Source organism: Triturus cristatus, chromosome 6, assembly GCF_964204655.1.
Source record: "Triturus cristatus chromosome 6, aTriCri1.1, whole genome shotgun sequence".
NCBI lineage: Eukaryota > Metazoa > Chordata > Amphibia > Caudata > Salamandridae > Triturus > Triturus cristatus.
Window position 1 is genome coordinate 662,350,899 of NC_140589.1, and position 21,074 is coordinate 662,371,972.

Sequence of the window (21,074 nt, forward strand, 5' to 3'; positions counted from 1 at the left end):
AAATTAGGGGTATAAAAGTAATAAAGGAGGAGGATTACAAAGATTAGGGACAGTTAAAATGTATGCCCAGCACCATCATAGAGAGCAGAAAAACAAGGTGGGTGTGCCCATGTGGACATTGGAGTACTATTCATGGGTGATTTAGAATGAGAGAACACACTTGAGAACCGTGTAATGCCATTCACACATGATTTTGGAGTGCACAGACGCACTCTGTTTTCCCAACTCAGGGCAAATGGGCATACCAGCAACCCCTGCCCGAATCTGCCATTACAGGCTGCGTATCTTGATGCAGGAAAATCTGAAGAGTCGGCAAGCACCGCATAAGATATAGATAAGTCACCCTTGCTGCAGGCCTTCAGTCCTAAGGCAAGGTGCACCATATCCTATATGTGGGTGTGAGACATGGACTCATTGGCGTGGGTTTCCCCTGTATTTTTGCCTTTGCCTGCTGTGTTTTTACTGTGTGTTGGACTTCGTTTTTGCTGGTCTAGGTGCTTTGGGCACTTTGCACTGCTCCTAAGTGCCAAAGTGCAAGTGCTTCTGCTGTAAATTGTTTTCATGGATTGGTGTTTCCATAATTGGCTTATTTGTTTTACTGATCAGTCCTTAGTACAATGCACTGTCTGTGCCCAAGCCCTGTGAAACAAATGCTGCTGGTGGGCCTGCAGCACTGATTGTGCCAACCACATGAGAAGCTTGTAAATGTAACCCAGACCTGCCACTGCATTGTATGTGCACAGTTTTGTACTGCCAAGTGCACCCACTTGCCAGGTCCTAACCCTTCTGTTTTTACATGTAACACACCCCTAAGGTAGGCCCAAGTTGGGCCCTTGGAACAGTGCAGTGTGTGTGAAAGGTAGGACATGATCTGAGGTGTGTGACATGTCTTGATAGTGAAATACAGTTTGTTTTGTTTGTTACTGAAAGGCTATCTCTCTCACAGGATAGAATTTCAGTTTATTTATCACATCTTATAAATGTAACTTTTCATTGGGACAAGATAAGAAGATAAAGTTTAGTATGCCTGAACTCAGAATATGAAGATGCATCTTTTAGTAAGGATGAGTTTTACATTCTGTGTTGGAAAATATCACTTTCAGAAAGTAGGTATTTTCTTGTTTAACCATCCTGTGGGCCTCTGCTAGGTTTGTGTATTGACTGTCTGGCTTTGGAGTGGCAGGGCTTGGGATGTGCATTCTGTTTAGACAGCCACTTGGGTGGTGGGGGGGTGAGGTGTGTGTGCTGCCTTTCCAGGGTGAGTCAGGGCTTGGCTGAATAGACCTGGGCTGCATTCAGAGCAGGGAGAGGAGATTTCTTTCACACCTGAATGGGCCTGTTCTGCCTTGGACAATGCTATCTACACCTCCTGCCGGGCAACTGTACCAGAAAGGACAGAACTGGTTTTGGCTGGGAAAAGAGCTCCTCTGCCACCAGAGAACAAAGGAAATTGTATTATAAAAAGTGTGGCCCAGACCCCAGATTTTTAGATTACTTCTGGGGTTTAAGAGGAACATTTGCCAAGGAGAAGAGCTGGAGAAACTGAGGAGAAGTACTGCCCCTTTGCTGTGTGCTGTCTCGGGTTGGCCTGCAGTGGCTGTTTCTTCCAAGGAAAGAACAAGGGCTTTGCTGTTTTCTGTGTCCCCTGCTTGAGGAATATCTCCAAGTGCTTTAAATAAAGCAAGCCTCCTGTTATGAAGTCTCAGGAACACAAAGACTTCACCCCCAGTCCCTCCTGAACTCCTTTGCTGGGAGTTTTGAACTGCCATGAAGTGCCTGCCAGTTTTCTGGGCCTCTGGAGGATGTTTCTGGGGCTGGGAACTGCAAAATACTGAAGAACTGTGAAAATCTACATATCGCCTGGTTTCGACGCACCCAAGGTACTTTGTATTGAAAGTGACACAGCCACCATTTTCTATGGACAGAACTGTTTCTACCTTTTAAATGTCATATTTTTATGACTGTATTGTGGATTTTTGTTGTTTTTGTCTTGTTTGATTTAGATAAAGATGACTTATTTTTCTAAACTTGTGTGATGACCATTTGTTATGTTTTCATTGTATTACTGTATGTGTGCACAAATGCATTACACACTGCCTCTGAGATAAGCCTCTCTGCTCGTGCCAAGCTAATAAGTAACCCTGGGCGTAGTTCGCGAAGTAGCACTTCGCGAAGCTACACAAAGTGCAGTTCGCACTACGCGAGCTACGCGTAGCACTTCGCGAACTGCATAGTACCTTGTTCGCACTGTGCCAGTTGTCGTTTTCAATGATTGCACAGTGCGGACAAGCAACCGGCACTGTGCAATCATTGAAAATGGCATCTTGCACAGTGCGAGCTGTAGTTTTCTGCTGCTCGAGTAGATTTTTACTCGAGCGGCAGCTTTCTCAACGCAAACTGGTAGTTTCTCATCGCGAGCGGTCGCGAGCATACGCGACCACTCGCAATGAGAAACCTGACCTCCTCGCTTTGGGAATCTCGCCGGGAGGCTTATTTTCCATGCTCGCGATCGCCAACTTGATGTTGCTGATCGCGAACAAGGAAAAAGTCTCGCCGGGATGTCATTTTGCTTGCTCGCGGTCGCCAACTTGACGTTGAGGACCGCGAGAAAGCAAAAAATGACCGCAGCACTACGCAACACTACGATACGCGTGTTCGCACTGTGCTACGTGCAGTTCGCGTAGTGCGAAGTAGCGCGAACTTCGCAAACTACGCGAGTGTAGCGTAGTGCTTTGCCCAGGCTTACTAATAAGGGGGTGAGCTGGGGTATTTTAGAAGAATATCCCCCTTACCCTGACTAGGAAGAAGGGTCCCTGCTTTGACAAAGGTGCAAACCATGGCCAACTAGAGACCCCCATTTTTAACATTGGTGGCAGCGGTGGGATTCAAACCCATGCCTCCAGAGAGACTGGAGAAGCTGAGGAGACGTACTGCCCCATTGCTGTGTGCTGCAGGGGTTGGCCTGCAGTGGCTGTTTCTGCAAAGGAAAGGACAAGGACTTTGCTTTGTGCTGTGTCCCCTGCTTGAGGAATATCTCCAAGGGCTTGAAGTAAAGCTTGCCTCCTGTTCTGAAGTCTCAGGGACACAACGCTTCACCCCCAGTCCCTCCTGAACTCCTTTGATGGGAGTTTCGACCTGTCAAGAAGTGCCTTCCAGTTTTCTGGGGCTCTGGAGGTTATTTCTGGGGCTGTAAACTGCAAAATACTGAAGAACTATGAAAATCCACATATTGCCTGGTTTTGACACATCGCAGTGGTGCAAGAAGAATATCTGACGCATCGCCGCAGCTGAAGAATCAACGCAGCTGCTGAAGTGTCTGCCGTGCGACGAGTCCTGTGCACCAATCTCTGATGTCTGAGATCCCTGCACCGACTCTGAAGCAGGCCCTGCTGTGTAAGAACTGACGCATCGAGAGGACGCAGCTGGAATCATCCCGGATCTTCACGCATTGCATCATCCCGGATCGTCACGCATCTACCTTTTAAATATCATATTTGTATTACTGTACTATGAATTTTTGTCATTTTGGCCTTGTTTGGTTTAGATAAAAATAACTTATTTTCCTAAACTGGTGTGGTGTCCAGCTCCTCCTGGACAGGATGGTCTTCCAGGCAAGGAAGCTTCAAAGGCAATGCTGCCTTTGGAATCCAACCCAAGAAACCTCAGACACCGGGCCAAGCCCCCTTTCCTGTTCAACTTTTGGTGAGAGGAAAGGGGGGAAATGTTAGATGAGGAGGGCGTTCTCCCTCAGCCTGCACCACCCCTGGGGGCAGGCAAGCTGTACCCCTCTCCTGAAATTCCACCATCTTGAGATGGTGAGAAAACCTCCAATCGGGACTAGGGTAGTGCCTCTTCCCACTGGAAGTGGTCACTAAAGGGTGTAGACAACCTAAAGGTAGATAACCCTTTGGCTATTACCTGTCTCCACTTGTAATGCCCCTAAATTCAGTATTTAGGTGGATTCCTGAGACCTGAAGCTCAGATTCATCAGACCAAAGAAGACCAGGACAAAGAGGACCCACTGAACGAGAACTAAAGCCCTGCTGCGGAAGAAAAAGGCGCCAAATTCTGCCAGCTGCAAGAAGTACTAGACAATCACTGATGCTGTGTCACCCTGAAACCTGCAAGAACTTTTAAAACCGTGGAGCACCTCGAGCTTTTGAGAAATCACTGAGAAGCTCCCTTACAGTGAAAGCATCACTCCCCTGCACACCGTAGTGACTGATCCCGTGAAGTCTAGTTTGTCAACTTGCTGCTCCCTGACAACGTCGAAGCAGGACCAAAGCAAGAAGAGGTACAACAGCCCTGGAAGGTAATATCTACCTCTCTGCCAAGTTTAGAGGCACCAGGATCAACCAGAGCCGCAGCGTATCAATACTCAGGATACATTACCCTAATGGTAAAAACCAAGAAAAGTGCACTCTGAACTCCAAAAGCACCCGATGCAAGCACCCATTGAGGGACATCAAGACACCCAAGATCCATTTCCTGAGTGGCCCAGCTGTCCCGAGATCACCTCTCTAAGGGTCTCATTACGATGGCGGAGAGACCGCCACTGCCGGGCTGGTGGTGACGGTCGCTCTGCCATTTGGCTCCTATTTCCCCCGCCACATTAGGATGGTGGGGGAATTGTGCCACAAGCGTCGTGGGCGCAAAGAGTGCCAGGCACGCATCCGCCACAGGCAATTGTTGCGATTGCCTGGCGGAGCAGATCTGACCGGGGATATGGTGGCGGTGCCTAGCAGGCACCGCCCACCCGATCACAATGCTGGTGTCAGCCAGCCTTTCCATGGTGGTTGAACCGCCAAGGAAAGGCTGCCGGAGGCTGGCTTCGGGGTGCCCGTTACGGGCCCTCTCATGGGGCCAGTTGTGCACTGGGGGTACCTATGGTACCCCCCTACATTTCCATGCACAAGGTGGCAGGCACTGCGAGGTCACTGCCACCTTGTGCAGGGAAATACGCAACATGGCCATTTAACAATGTTAATCTGCCGCGTTGGCTGTCGCATCATAATTAGGGGGGTGGGACAGCTGCATGACAGGCGGGTGGTCCCGATCCCGCTATGTAGTCAGCCCCTAAGTTCCCTGCTTCTTACCAGGAGGACCATGAAGAGGCACAATGCCCGTCTGAAATGTTTGCTCTGCATCCAGCCCTACCAGCCTCAGCACTGACCAACCAGCTTTGCCTTCAAGGTCCCCAGGTCTTTGCAACCTCCTCCCTCCAAGGAGACCCACCGGACTTACCTGTAAGTCCACCTGTGAAATGGATTTTCAAGTGGCCCCCTTCATCTTTGCGTGACAGTTTCCAAGACCTTCAGCATAACACTCCCGTCTGATCCAAGATGGTCCTGAACTTTTCCTGCAAGAACTTTGGGCCTGGTTCTGGCATCGACCTAAAATGAGAAGGTGAACTTTGTGAAAGCATTGCCTGATTTTATATACACTTTTCTATTTTCTTCCCATTAATTCCTATGGTGCATAATTACACACAAATATGAGATATGGTTCAAACACTTTAAAAATTGTAACTCAAAAAAGTACTTACCTTAGAACTGTGTTCTTGGTCTCTAAAACGACATAATAATCATATTTATTTTTACAAATTTGTCTCGGATTTAATCATGAGTGTGTGTCCCATTTATTGCCTATGTGTGTAACAACAAATGCTTAGCACTACTCTGTGATAAGCCTAACTGCTCTCCCACAGTACCACAAAAAGAGAATTGAGAATTATCTGCTTTTACCTCTGTGTACCAATTGGGGATTCCCACGACTCTTTGCATAGTGTACTACATTTTAGTACACTATATAGAGAGCCAGCTTGTGACAATGATTGTGTTAGTATGTCAGCAAATGTATTAGTATGTCTTTCAGTGTGTCTGAGGATGTTTGAGTGTATGTATCAGTGAGTGTGTGAGTGAGTCAGTGAATGCATGAGTGTGTGTTTGGGTATATCAGTATATGTATGACTACGTCGAAGGGTGTCTGGGTGTGTGTATCAGTGAGTGTGTGAGTAAGTCAGTGAGTGTATCATTGTGTGTGAAAGTGTGTCAATATATGTATGACTGTGTCCCAGGGTGTATACTTGTATGCCTGACTGTGTTACTATATATATGAGTGTGTGCTGGGTTATCTAAGTGTATGTATGAGTGAGTGAGTGAGTGAGTGCGGGAATGCATGAGTGTGTGTTTGGGTGTATCAGTACATGTATGGCTAAGTCCTATGGTTTCTGAGTATATGTATCAGTGAGTGACTCAGTGAGTGTATCAGTGTATGTGTATAGGTGTGTCAGTATATGCGACTGTGTCCCAGGGTGTATATGTGTATGCCTTGGTATTTCAGTGTATGCAACAGCGTGTGTCTAGATGTGTAAGTGCAGACATAAGTGTGTGCCTGGGTGTGTCACTCTATGCATCAGTGTGTGCCAGGTGTGTTTGAATTAGTGTGTACCTGGGTGTGTCAGTGTAGGCATGAATGTGTGCCTTGGTGTGCAAGTGTATGTATAAATGTGTGTTAGTGTATGCATATGTGTGAGCTTGGGTATTCCTATGTAGGCACACAATGTGTGGTCGGTGTTGAGTGTGTGCCTGAATCTGTTAGTGTATATATGAACATGTACCTGGGTGTATCAGTGTAACTATCAGTGTGTGCATATAAATGTCAGTATCTGTATCAGTATGTGGGGGTTTGTCACTCTGTGAAGCAATGTCTGCTTTTATGTCTTATTGGATATAGTATTGTTGCAGGTATTCTGCTCAGGAACAGAACTATGCTTGGGACCGTAGAACATGAGTAGGTAGGGACCGAGTCACTGTACCACCTCAGTACCAGAATCCTGAGTCTGACTTGCTAGTGTCTCACTTGCCCACCTACTCATGCCCAGAGGAACAAGTGAACATTACCTTTCGCTCACACACTCGTACTCATCCACAATGAAATATGAAAGAGGCAATAAGGAAGTTTTAAATCTTTATTCAAACTATTGTGCTCTGAAATGCAATATACATGCCACAATTAGAAAATAACTGCCGAGCAAGAAAACCATCAGCAATGTCAATAAACCATATATTATGAAAAACCCTGTCATATTATAAGACAATATAGCCTATTGCCCCTCCCCTTCTACAGATGCAAACTGATTATACAGCAAAGATCTCTGGGTTTAGCAGCGGACCCCGTACCTTAGCATACACAGATGAATGTATTACATCCGAGATGCAACTGTGATCTTTTCTCAGGAACAATTGATCTCTCTCTCTGCATTACAGTGATGTTCACACCTATATGACAAGGTTCACATGTTCATAAACAACTGCTGCATTTCTCTGTTGTGACTAGGTGCAAATGCCTGACTAGAACATAATAACAAGGGACTTGTTGTTTGATCATTCATGCTGTTCAGACTAAATCCCAGGAAAGAACATAATGAGAAACTAACTGCAGGTTCTGTGTGAAAATATAATGTGGTGCAAAAGCAAACATCCTTATGTAGTAAACTAATCTAAAGAAACATATCTGAAAAAAATAAAATTCTATGATATTGCTAGTAGTCCATTACCCAAAATAGATGTAAAGCACACCCCTTTAGACCCCTGATAGGCCGAATGATGTCCTAAACACTAATAATCCATGACAAAAAACACTCTTTGCCACCTTTTAACAGTAATGCTTCTTAGAACTTTGGTTGAAGAAGAGGTATGAATTTGGAAGTTTGAAAAGGCAGTTTTTGTTTCGAAGTAAGCTTGCTGTCATTACATTCTGTCCATCCACTTACACTTCTTAAGTACACAGTGTAGTGTCCTGAACTTATACAAAGTCCTTCATAAAATATGATAGCCACTGCAGTGTATGTTCTTCCAGAAATTGAAATGTGTCCTGCTTTGAAGTTTGTAATTTTCATTTCCATTTTAGATCCATCTGCTCTGGATTGTTGTAGCATCAATATAATGTATTTCCCACTTCTCTGTAACTGCAATGTAGACATACAATCCAATCTACAATTTGGGCAGGTCATATTTTGGCTAGCCTTTTTGATCAGCCTGTCAACAGGCACCATTTTGGATCTGGTAATGTTAAGTAGAGAACTCGTTCAGAATTGATTTGAGTGGTAGATATAACAAATCAATCTTTACCTTCAGGGCTCTATGTGTAACTCAGTCCAAATAAGTAATCAATATTTACTTCTTCTCGTTCAATAACTGGAAGCATGACCATTATACATTCCTGTTACAACAAACAAATGATGGACGGAATGCTGACAATGCAAATATTCTCCCCCAGTCAAGAAATCTGGGTTAAATCCATTGTTCTTTTGCCCACTACGCCACCCCAGTTCAGACATGGCCATATGCAAATCAGTCTTGACCCTGTGCCTCATGGGAACAGTACAGCCTGAACTGCCAAGCCATGTCTTCCCTGGACCGGAATCAAGCATCCTAGGACCGGTTTCTGGCTATCAGCCGTCATCAGCCAGGATAGCTTGACTCCAGTGGCGTAGTGAGCACGGGACCCACGTCTGGGCACACCCATCCCACTTAGGGCGAAAAGCGTTACAACAAACAAATGATGGACGGAATGCTGACAATGCAAACATTCTCCCCCAGTCAAGAAATCTGGGTTAAATCCATTGTTCTTTTGCCCACTTCGCCACCCCAGTTCAGACATGGCTATATGCAAATCAGTCTTGACCCTGTGCCTCATGGGAACAGTCCAGCCCGAACTGCCAAGCCATGTCTTCCCTGGACCGGAATCAAGCATCCTAGGACCGGTTTCTGGCTATCAGCCGTCATCAGCCAGGATAGCTTGACTCCAGTGGCGTAGTGAGCACGGGACCCACGTCTGGGCATACCCATCCCACTTAGGGCGAAAAGCGTTACAACAAACAAATGATGGACGGAATGCTGACAATGCAAACATTCTCCCCCAGTCAAGAAATCTGGGTTAAATCCATCGTTCTTTTGCCCACTACGCCACCCCAGTTCAGACATGGCCATATGCAAATCAGTCTTGACCCTGTGCCTCATGGGAACAGTCCAGCCCGAACTGCCAAGCCATGTCTTCCCTGGACCGGAATCAAGCATCCTAGGACCGGTTTCTGGCTATCAGCCGTCATCAGCCAGGATAGCTTGACTCCAGTGGCGTAGTGAGCACGGGACCCACGTCTGGGCATACCCATCCCACTTAGGGCGAAAAGCGTTACAACAAACAAAGGATGGTCGGAATGCTGACAATGCAAACATTCTCCCCCAGTCAAGAAATCTGGGTTAAATCCATCGTTCTTTTGCCCAGTACGCCACCCCAGTTCAGTCATGGCCATATGCAAATCAGTCTTGACCCTCTGCCTCATGGGAACAGTCCAGCCCGAACTGCCAAGCCATGTCTTCCCTGGACCGGAATCAAGCATCCTAGGACCGGTTTCTGGCTATCAGCCGTCATCAGCCAGGATAGCTTGACTCCAGTGGCGTAGTGAGCACGGGACCCACGTCTGGGCATACCCATCCCACTTAGGGCGAAAAGCGTTACAACAAACAAATGATGGACGGAATGCTGACAATGCAAACATTCTCCCCCAGTCAAGAAATCTGGGTTAAATCCATCGTTCTTTTGCCCACTACGCCACCCCAGTTCAGACATGGCCATATGCAAATCAGTCTTGACCCTCTGCCTCATGGGAACAGTCCAGCCCGAACTGCCAAGCCATGTCTTCCCTGGACCGGAATCAAGCATCCTAGGACCGGTTTCTGGCTATCAGCCGTCATCAGCCAGGATAGCTTGACTCCAGTGGCGTAGTGAGCACGGGACCCACGTCTGGGCATACCCATCCCACTTAGGGCGAAAAGCGTTACAACAAACAAATGATGGACGGAATGCTGACAATGCAAACATTCTCCCCCAGTCAAGAAATCTGGGTTAAATCCATTGTTCTTTTGCCCCCTTCGCCACCCCAGTTCAGACATGGCTATATGCAAATCAGTCTTGACCCTGTGCCTCATGGGAACAGTCCAGCCCGAACTGCCAAGCCATGTCTTCCCTGGACCGGAATCAAGCATCCTAGGACCGGTTTCTGGCTATCAGCCGTCATCAGCCAGGATAGCTTGACTCCAGTGGCGTAGTGAGCACGGGACCCACGTCTGGGCATACCCATCCCACTTAGGGCGAAAAGCGTTACAACAAACAAATGATGGACGGAATGCTGACAATGCAAACATTCTCCCCCAGTCAAGAAATCTGGGTTAAATCCATCGTTCTTTTGCCCACTACGCCACCCCAGTTCAGACATGGCCATATGCAAATCAGTCTTGACCCTGTGCCTCATGGGAACAGTCCAGCCCGAACTGCCAAGCCATGTCTTCCCTGGACCGGAATCAAGCATCCTAGGACCGGTTTCTGGCTATCAGCCGTCATCAGCCAGGATAGCTTGACTCCAGTGGCGTAGTGAGCACGGGACCCACGTCTGGGCATACCCATCCCACTTAGGGCGAAAAGCGTTACAACAAACAAAGGATGGTCGGAATGCTGACAATGCAAACATTCTCCCCCAGTCAAGAAATCTGGGTTAAATCCATCGTTCTTTTGCCCAGTACGCCACCCCAGTTCAGTCATGGCCATATGCAAATCAGTCTTGACCCTCTGCCTCATGGGAACAGTCCAGCCCGAACTGCCAAGCCATGTCTTCCCTGGACCGGAATCAAGCATCCTAGGACCGGTTTCTGGCTATCAGCCGTCATCAGCCAGGATAGCTTGACTCCAGTGGCGTAGTGAGCACGGGACCCACGTCTGGGCATACCCATCCCACTTAGGGCGAAAAGCGTTACAACAAACAAATGATGGACGGAATGCTGACAATGCAAACATTCTCCCCCAGTCAAGAAATCTGGGTTAAATCCATCGTTCTTTTGCCCACTACGCCACCCCAGTTCAGACATGGCCATATGCAAATCAGTCTTGACCCTCTGCCTCATGGGAACAGTCCAGCCCGAACTGCCAAGCCATGTCTTCCCTGGACCGGAATCAAGCATCCTAGGACCGGTTTCTGGCTATCAGCCGTCATCAGCCAGGATAGCTTGACTCCAGTGGCGTAGTGAGCACGGGACCCACGTCTGGGCATACCCATCCCACTTAGGGCGAAAAGCGTTACAACAAACAAATGATGGACGGAATGCTGACAATGCAAACATTCTCCCCCAGTCAAGAAATCTGGGTTAAATCCATCGTTCTTTTGCCCACTACGCCACCCCAGTTCAGACGTGGCCATATGCAAATCAGTCTTGACCCTCTGCCTCATGGGAACAGTCCAGCCCGAACTGCCAAGCCATGTCTTCCCTGGACCGGAATCAAGCATCCTAGGACCGGTTTCTGGCTATCAGCCGTCATCAGCCAGGATAGCTTGACTCCAGTGGCGTAGTGAGCACGGGACCCACGTCTGGGCATACCCATCCCACTTAGGGCAAAAAGCGTTACAACAAACAAATGATGGACGGAATGCTGACAATGCAAACATTCTCCCCCAGTCAAGAAATCTGGGTTAAATTCATCGTTCTTTTGCCCACTACGCCACCCCAGTTCAAACATGGCCATATGCAAATCAGTCTTGACCCTGTGCCTCATGGGAACAGTCCAGCCTGAACTGCCAAGCCATGTCTTCCCTGGACCGGAATCAAGCATCCTAGGACCGGTTTCTGGCTATCAGCCGTCATCAGCCAGGATAGCTTGACTCCAGTGGCGTAGTGAGCACGGGACCCACGTCTGGGCATACCCATCCCACTTAGGGCGAAAAGCGTTACAACAAACAAATGATGGATGGAATGCTGACAATGCAAACATTCTCCCCCAGTCAAGAAATCTGGGTTAAATCCATCGTTCTTTTGCCCACTACGCCACCCCAGTTCAGACATGGCCATATGCAAATCAGTCTTGACCCTGTGCCTCATGGGAACAGTCCAGCCCGAACTGCCAAGCCATGTCTTCCCTGGACCGGAATCAAGCATCCTAGGACCGGTTTCTGGCTATCAGCGGTCATCAGCCAGGATAGCTTGACTCCAGTGGTATAGTGAGCACGGGACCCACGTCTGGGCATACCCATCCCACTTAGGGCGAAAAGCGTTACAACAAACAAATGATGGACGGAATGCTGACAATGCAAACATTCTCCCCCAGTCAAGAAATCTGGGTTAAATCCATCGTTCTTTTGCCCACTACGCCACCCCAGTTCAGACATGGCCATATGCAAATCAGTCTTGACCCTGTGCCTCGTGGGAACCGTCCAGCCCGAACTGCCAAGCCATGTCTTCCCTGGACCGGAATCAAGCATCCTAGGACCGGTTTCTGGCTATCAGCCGTCATCAGCCAGGATAGCTTGACTCCAGTGGCGTAGTGAGCACGGGACCCACGTCTGGGCATACCCATCCCACTTAGGGCGACATTCCTGTGCATCTTGTTGAATATTGATAGTAAATACTACAGATCCACTATATATATATATATCTACTAGATCTCAAATGCGTAAAGCAGAATGTACTAGAGTCTTATCACTACGCAAATGTGCCAGCAAATGATAGTTGAGAGTAGAATCTGTTGTCCGTTTAATGCATTGAAGAGGACAACATTAGCATAGCAGTTGACACCATTACTATTTGTTATCTTCCAACTGGCAGCCTACAATAGCTCCCTCATTTTACAGTTTTTCCTGTTAACACCTTCTTCCTTCTCTTCCTTTTGTTTCTTTTGAGGAACATCTATTAATTATTTTGTAAGCTTCCGCTTAGGACAAATTATCGTTTCTCACTAATAGGATACTTCCCTAAGTGAGGAGCACATACACTTATAAAACAATTGTACTCTCTGACACAACTTACACCAGCACTAACTTTCTTTTCATCAGAATCAACCAAAAACAAACCGGACAATGTTCTAACTCAGGACTATGCTACGTATGACATACTCTTTTGAGTACAGTACTTTCAATATTAATCAAAGCTGCATCCATTCCTAAAGCTTGTTATTTATGTATAGTTACAGCATATGCTAGAGAATGTGGGAACTGCCATCATGGGACATATAAGTCTTTTACAAGCAAAAAATGTACAATTAAATAGGCCAATCTGTTTCACGCCATGAATTTGATCACATTTTATGGCAAAGTATTCAACCTCATTCTTATTTGGAAAATTAGTTAAATCAATCACTTTCCCCATTGCACCATTTACTAATCTTTCTTGAACATTTAAATTATACTGCAAAATTACTCTACAGTTTTTGCACACACATAAACATGTTTCTAATCCTGCAGTCCTTGATACAGATTTCTCCAATGAATCCAATTTTTCTTGCAATTTTCCACGTAGAAGTATTGTTACTCTCTGGTGTTTCATTTTGGACAGTAGTTTTATGTTCTAAAATATCTTCTTTCTCCAGTTTTAGTAATTGTTCATTACAAATTGGACCACTCTTGAAGGGTAGGCATTAAACACACTATAGATTTGCCTTTTTCAATCAAATTGAACATTAGCTGTGCTGCTGTGTCATTAGAGGAGAAAAGGTTTTTGATAGGATGACTTTCAAAGGTATGTATCTCCTCCTTTGTAAGAACTCCTACTTTAATGTACTTTAGAATATCTTTGTATTCCATGTCAGATGCTTTACACATATTCCTCACTAATTCTTTGTATTTTAAGTTTAGCCAAATGTTTGCATTTCCAATACTCCCTAAGGAATTCAGAGTTTCATCATGCAGAAGTGTCTCAAAAAAAGGCTGTCCTTACACAGGGGTTAGTTGCAGTAGGTCACCAAAGACAATTAAGTGTTTTCCTTCAAACAGCATGGCATACTCTGTTTTTAAAATCTGCTCCATTCTCAACTGAACGAATACACGCATTAAGTTTGAGACCATGCTTCCCTCATCGATAATTAAAAGCTTCAGTTTCTTCAATACTCTAGACAACTCATGACAAGCTTCACAAGATAATTTCTTGCATGCCAGTTTATTGTTATGTTCAACAGATACTATTAGTAATAACTGTAGATAATTCCTTTAATATTGTGGGTAGCTCATCCAGTTGGTACTGTTACTACACACAATACATTTGATTCTGTAGTCCTCTGTAGGTAAGCAGTACGAAACTTAATAAAAAAGCTATTCCCAGTGTCAGCTTGACCACTGATGTATAGTAGTATCAGCTTACACAAATAATATTCAAACACTTTCTTGTTGTACAGAAATCCATGTTCTATGTTATCTGTTACTTCAATATAAATTTCTTCCTGTTCATCGTTTAGTTGTGCAACGAAATGTTTGAAATCAACAATTTCCTTTCTTGCTTGTTGCAATGCAGTCTCTACCTCATTCATGGCTATGGCTGCTTCATTCTGAATAACTGGTTGTCTAAGGGGATCTTGAGTCAGTGGACCAGAACTTTGGCTGCTTTGTGAACTCTCCTTAGTTATCTCAGAAGCAATAGTTTCTTCCTGGTAAATCTCATCTTTCAACATTTACAAGTATATTGGGAAGACTGAACACTGAATGCTGTCTTTTACAGCATTGAAAGAATCTTCATTGCAGTCATAGTCTCCAAGTAGTTCTTATTCAGCATGCCATGGTGTGAAGAGTAGTAGAAGTGCCAAATAGAAAAACTCTCTTCTGTATGGAGTTTGACAACTCAGTTTGCTATGGTTAATTAGATTTTCTTTTGCGTGCTTCACCAAACAACCATCACATCCAACTACTGCATATTTTCCTTCTTCTATGTTTTCTGTTCCATTGCTTCTGTATGTGTAGTGTTGAAGTACTTCACAAGGGCACATGTTTTCCAGATATGGACTCCTTCTTGGATAGTATGTATCTAACATATTTGATTTCAGAATGTCTGTACTTTCCTGGTCGAACTCTGCTAGGTACTACATTTCAGAGAAAGACTTCAAGACTCTATTTCGCGTGCTTTCAAGGCCTAGACTTAGTCAAACAATTCCACTTGACTTTGAGAACAAACTGGCTGAGCTCAATCACAGGAACTCATCTCACTTTGGGAAAACATTTTAAAGCTGAAGTTGTACAATTTCTTAGTTAGAGTCTTTTCTGCAGAAATCTCCTCCCACATCTCCTCCATCTGTGTCTTCTCTGATTTTTCAATATATAAAGTAACATACCGAGCAACAGCAATGGAGTTGTCTGCAACAAAAAGTAGATCCATATTTTGCATTCCACATCTTCAGAATCACAGGGTTGTAGTCTTAACATTGTTGGAAGCCTCTGTTCTTCTGAGATTTGTATGTGTGTTTTTTTGGTGATTCCTGTGTCAGTGTATGTCAGACTGCAGACAAAAAGCTATTCATTCCTTCTTGAGAAATGACAGGTTGTGGGAATCCAAATTTAAGATGGTGCATGTCACATACTGTTCTATCAAAGACAAGACAGACTCATCACTGTATGTTCCAAATTTCGGTGCATCTTTTATCCATACAGCATGTGAATATAAGGAGAACCTCTTGCTTGGTACTCTTTTCTCCAAAATAAATTAGTTACTTTACCTAGAGAAGGATTTCTTTTGTTGCAGATGAAAGAAAGCATAGCTTGATATGTACAAACCTTGCCAGGATGCAATGAGCAGAGTTTTCCTGATGTCTTGACATTGATATCCTTAATGTTTGTTTTTGCTTCTCTCACAAATTCAAACAGGTCATCCCCCATGTACTTAGCAGTGTTAGAAACCAAGTAGGTACACCTAGGTTCCTCAACACATATCTGAGGTCTCCATGTCGACTATACCAATATTCGTTGCTGCCACTTTGGCATGCCATACAGTTAATCAAGTTTTACATCCTTTTCATGAGTTTTCTCCACAAAATCATTTTCAGAAAGGTTAACTCCTATCTTTAGTATGTGGTTTATAGCATATGAAAGTCCCTTACACGTCACTCTATAATAAAAGGTGGAATATTTGGGGGCCTGGCCACGCCGCAGAGCAAGATAGCCGCGCAGCATTGGAGCTCCGTCGAGCCGTCCTGGCCAGAATTGTCTGTCTCTTGAACTATCAACAGATATGGCTGCTTTGTTCACCGCGCCAAAGCCCCCAACAATGGAGCATTGGTGCAGCAGCTCAGATCCGTTTTAGCCACTAGCAACTGCAAGAAATTGGCTCTGGTACCGCTGGGGGAGGAGCTTGCTTATTTTGCCCTACGCAGCTCTGCATCGTACTGGGGCCTGCTGGAAACTGGATTCATTAAGCCCGCAGATTGCATGGCACCTGCTGCCGCCACCCCATCGCAGTGAGTGCACTGATTTGTGAGTCTTCCCCCCTCCCGGACCTTGAACGGCCGTCGCCGTACGCTCCCCCCTTCCCAGTGATTTTGGGGCGAGTACGAGATGACATCGATACTCCTGGAGTCCCCAAGGAGGCAGGGTCCTCGGGTGAGCCAGGGAGGCAGCCGTCTGGCTGCGCTTGCTAGGTTTGCAGGGAGTGGGACGTGGCACTCATGGGAGGCACAACCAGGCATCAAGCCTGCTCCATCTTTGGTGACTACCTCCATCATTGTGCCCTGTAATCTAACACTGAACTCTTTCCTCAAACACCTTGGCAGCTGTTCATAGATCTAACTGCTCCTAATTAAACCAAGATCAGACTGAAAACATCGTAAGGCTGGTGCTGCGTAAACTGGCGAGATTGCCACTGGACTGGGGGGAAATAAATTCCATGGCCTAAAATCGTTAAGGCGATACTTACTGGTGCTTCTGACACGCTACTAACTCCAGGCACCCTGCGTGGGATATCAGCAAATAGTGTGTCTCTGCAGCAATTATACCCATGTGATGTTCCTTTTCAATGCTAATATCACATTTAGTAATCTGGCCACACACCCATTGAGCTCCACAAAAAGATAGGGGTGCTGAGTACTTGCCTGCATTTTGTTGCGGCGGATACATTGATTTGTGCCAGATGATTGCGCTAGCTGTACAACACCATACTTCGTTGAATATCCCTCTGCCACCCGCTTACTACTTGATAAACTGTTTGTGCCACCACGAAGTTAGCAAATTCAGTAGTGCTACCTGTTTGGGATGAGCAGTCCTCTGTTTCTGTCCGAGACTCTACTTCACTGTACGCATGCAAGACGGTATGGGAAAAAAAGACCCCAAGCAGAGAGTCTTAACATTCAACAAATCTGTGGAGAAGGCCCAGGGCTCCAATAGCACCATGGCAGAGGGGGGCCTGGAAACGACTACCATTACTGACGCTTCGGCCACCCAAGCTTCCTTACTGGCTGAGTTGACAGCTGGTTTTAAGTCCCTTGATACTAGGTTTGACATGCTGGACAAACATCTGGATGTTATGGGGGCTAAACTGGAAACTCATGATTGTAGACTTGATACAGCGGAAGGCAAGGTTTCAGATCTCGAGGATGGTGTGGCCCAGTCCACTAAATGGCTAGAATGCATGGAGAAAATTCTCAAAGAGGTAGCAATAAAGAATGAAGATTTAGAAGCTCGCAATCGCCGAAACAATCTTTTCATTCTTGGGGTCCCGGAGTCAACAAATACTGGGCCGATAGATCTATTTGTGGAAACAATGCTCCTGGACATTTTTGGTAAAGTGGTCTTCAGTCCTGGATTTGTGGTTGAACGCACTCATCATTCTCTGGGACCTCGCCCCAACCCAGGATGTCCGCCAAGACCCATCATCGCTCGCATTAGGAATTTTTGGGACTGTGATACTGCCTTAAGCCTGACCAGGGAGTGGGGAGAACTTACCTGGCAAGGCTCCACAATTGCATTTTATCCTGACTTTACGGTTATGGTCCAAGAGGCTAGATGCAAGTACTCAGGTGTTACATCCACACAACAAAACCTGGGTCTCTGATACGGCATGCTATACCCTGCCAGATTACGAGTAGACATCAATGGGCGACTCTGAGTCTTTGAAAATCCCACCGAAGCCCATGAATTTTGAATATCCTGCAAAAACACCGGCAGCCAACAAAAGGACACTGCCGTGCGCTCTTCCCCACCTCACAGTGGCTCAGTTGCAAGCGTAGAACTTTTTTCTCATGAGTATCGCACAGGACAAGCTCACTTAATAAGTTGGATAGGCTACTAAGCAGCCCTTTTAAGGTTGAGACAGATCCATTATCATAGTTCATGCTAGTCTCTATAGCTGTGAACTGACAGGGTGTTGCCTCCCCCCACGGGCTTTTGCACTTTGGATAAAACACAGATAGTAATGTATCATCTTGCAAAGGTGCAATTTAGATTGGGATGTTTCCATGATGCATTAGCATGAGGGTGGGCGGGGGGAGGGGGTGGTGATGTTAAGTAAACTGTTAATTACAATTGGATTGCCAGTAGTTTGACTAAGATTTAGCCGTTTCTTGCCGTATATTCCACACTGCTCATGCTGTTCGGTAGCCTTGATGGCAGCGTTACTTAATCTCTCAGATCACTCCAACCTGTCTGTGATAACTTGGAATATCAGGGGGCTCAACAACTCCAGGAAAGAAAAACATGTTATGCACTCCCTGCAAAGACATCATGTAGACCTAGCCTTCTTGCAGGAGACACATCTGCCTAAATCAGATGCTACTCGTTTTGCATCCAGCTGGGGACCACATATTTTTTTTTCCGAATTATAGCACATATGCCCAGGGCACAGCGATACTGATTCATAAGAGACTCCCATTTTTACTGTATAAGAGCCATTCAGATAGCGAAGGCCGATACACTATAGTAGTGGGAAAATTAATGGGACAGGTTGTTACATTAGTCTGCCTATGTGCCCCAAACGCAGACTGTCCCGACTTTTTTCAAGCATTGCACTCCTCCGTCATTTGTGTGGGTACTGATTGCATTTTTATGGGGGGAGATTTCAATATACTTTTAAAGCAGGCATTAGATTGCTCCTCCGCTTCAGCAGACACTAAACCGCGAGCTCAGCCGGTACTGTTGTCAATGTGCAATACACTACCACTTTCTGACCTCTGGAGGAAACATAATCCTAACGCTTCAGGCTATACCACTATTCAGCCCAATAGGACATGTGGATCCGTATAGATTATTGGCTAATCTCCCCAAACTTATTCACATGGTACAAGTCTACCACAACTCTCCCAGAAGCTATTCGGATCATTCTCCAGTGATACTCACACTTTGTACTCCCAGACCGGAAGGACAGGAACTTCAGTGGAGATTTCCTGGCAGGGCCTTAAATGACAATCCGTTCCACTCTGAGATCAGGGAGGCAATAGAAGATTATTTTGAATTAAATATGGGGTCCGTTGACACATGGGCAGTCCTTTGGGAGGCCTTTAAGGCCTACATTAGGGGTGTCACCATTGCAAAACATGCTGGAGTACTAAAAGACCTCAGACAGGCCTAAGACAGAGTTGAAAAAACCTCAGCGATACTGACACCACACTGCTGCACTCCCAGGACTCTGAGGGTCACAAAAGCAGATTGGCATTATTTGCAGAATTCCGTGAAGCCACTGATAGGGAAACACATTTTCTCAGCAAGTACGCCACAGCTCGAAGATACCGAGAAGGTGAGAGGTCGAGACATACCTTAGCACAACTATTAAGGCCTCCATATGCCAAAGCGTACATCCCTGAGCTTAGTACACACTCTGGAACCCTCCTAACATACACAAATGAGATTCGCGACAAATTCCTTGCATACTAAGACGCCTTGTATATGTCTAAAATTGCATTCAATGAGGCTGAACAAGATAGCTATTTTTCAGAGATAGCATTGGTATACCTGGAAAATATATGCAGGAGTTTTTGGCTGAACCTTTTTCCTCTTACGAAATCATCAGTGCGACTGACGCAATAAATGACTCCACTGGGCCTGGCCTTTATGGCTTTACTCGTGATTTTTACCAAATGTACAAAGACATACTGTCCCCCCTGCTCCTTGAGGTTTATAACAAGGCACTAGAACAGAAACAGCTTCCTCCCACTCTCAGAGAGGCAGTGATTGTCTTGTTGCCCAAGCCTGGCAAGGATCCCTTGCTATGTGGATCTTATAGACCATTGTCACTGTTAAATATAGATTACAAAATATTGGCAAAAATGATCGCTCTGCGCCTAGCCCTACTAATGGACTAAATAATCTCCCCAGTTCAATCTGCTTTCATTCTCCATAGGTCCACCTCTTTGAATTTGCGCATGCTGTTTGTAGTGATACACAGAATCAAACCTACAGCCCCAGCAGCAGCAGTCCTATTGGACAGGAAGAAAGCATTTGACTCCTTGGAATGGCCGGTTTTAATGTCAGTAATGCACAGGCTGGGCAAGCCTAGGGGATTTATTGAACTCGTTTCCCTTCTATACACTGCCCCCACTGTCAGGATCCGTATAAACGGTACACTATCCCGCTCCTTCACGTTATCACGAGGAACCAGACAGAGTTGCCCCCTAATCCCACTTCTATTCATATTAGCTATGGATCCACTAGTCCCTAAGTTTCAGGTGGGGCACATGCAGAGTGGAATCCAATTCAATACAGGGGCTCTATTGGTGTCATTGTATGCAGATGATATTATTCTATATGTCAGGGACCCACAGACTAACGTAGATCCATTAATTAGAGAGATGTTTAGATTTGGTCGATTCTACGGCCTCGGAATAAATTGGCATAAATCAGTGATATTCCCTCTTACGGCTGGTACAGTACAATGGGATTGTGAATTCTCACTCGCTTGCGGTTCTAACTCGGTTAAATACTTAGGGATCCACATACACTCGGACACCGCCGAACTTATTAGACTAAATTATGGCAAGGCGGTACACACGCTCAAAATGCAGGTGGACAGGTGGCTGAGACTCCCACTTATAATTGCTGGTCATATTGCATAGATCAAAATGATTGTTCTTCCCAAATTTCTATATTTTTTATTTATTTGTGTTGTATAGAGCGCAAACTAGACCTGTAAGGGTATCAGAGCGTTTTACAGGATTGACAAGTAGTATACAAAAGACTTAGGAGGGGTAGATACATTTAGGATGAAAACAGGTGGATACATTTGGGATAAAAACAGTTAGATACATTTTATAAGCTACAGGTGATGCGAAATGTTGACAGGCTAGAG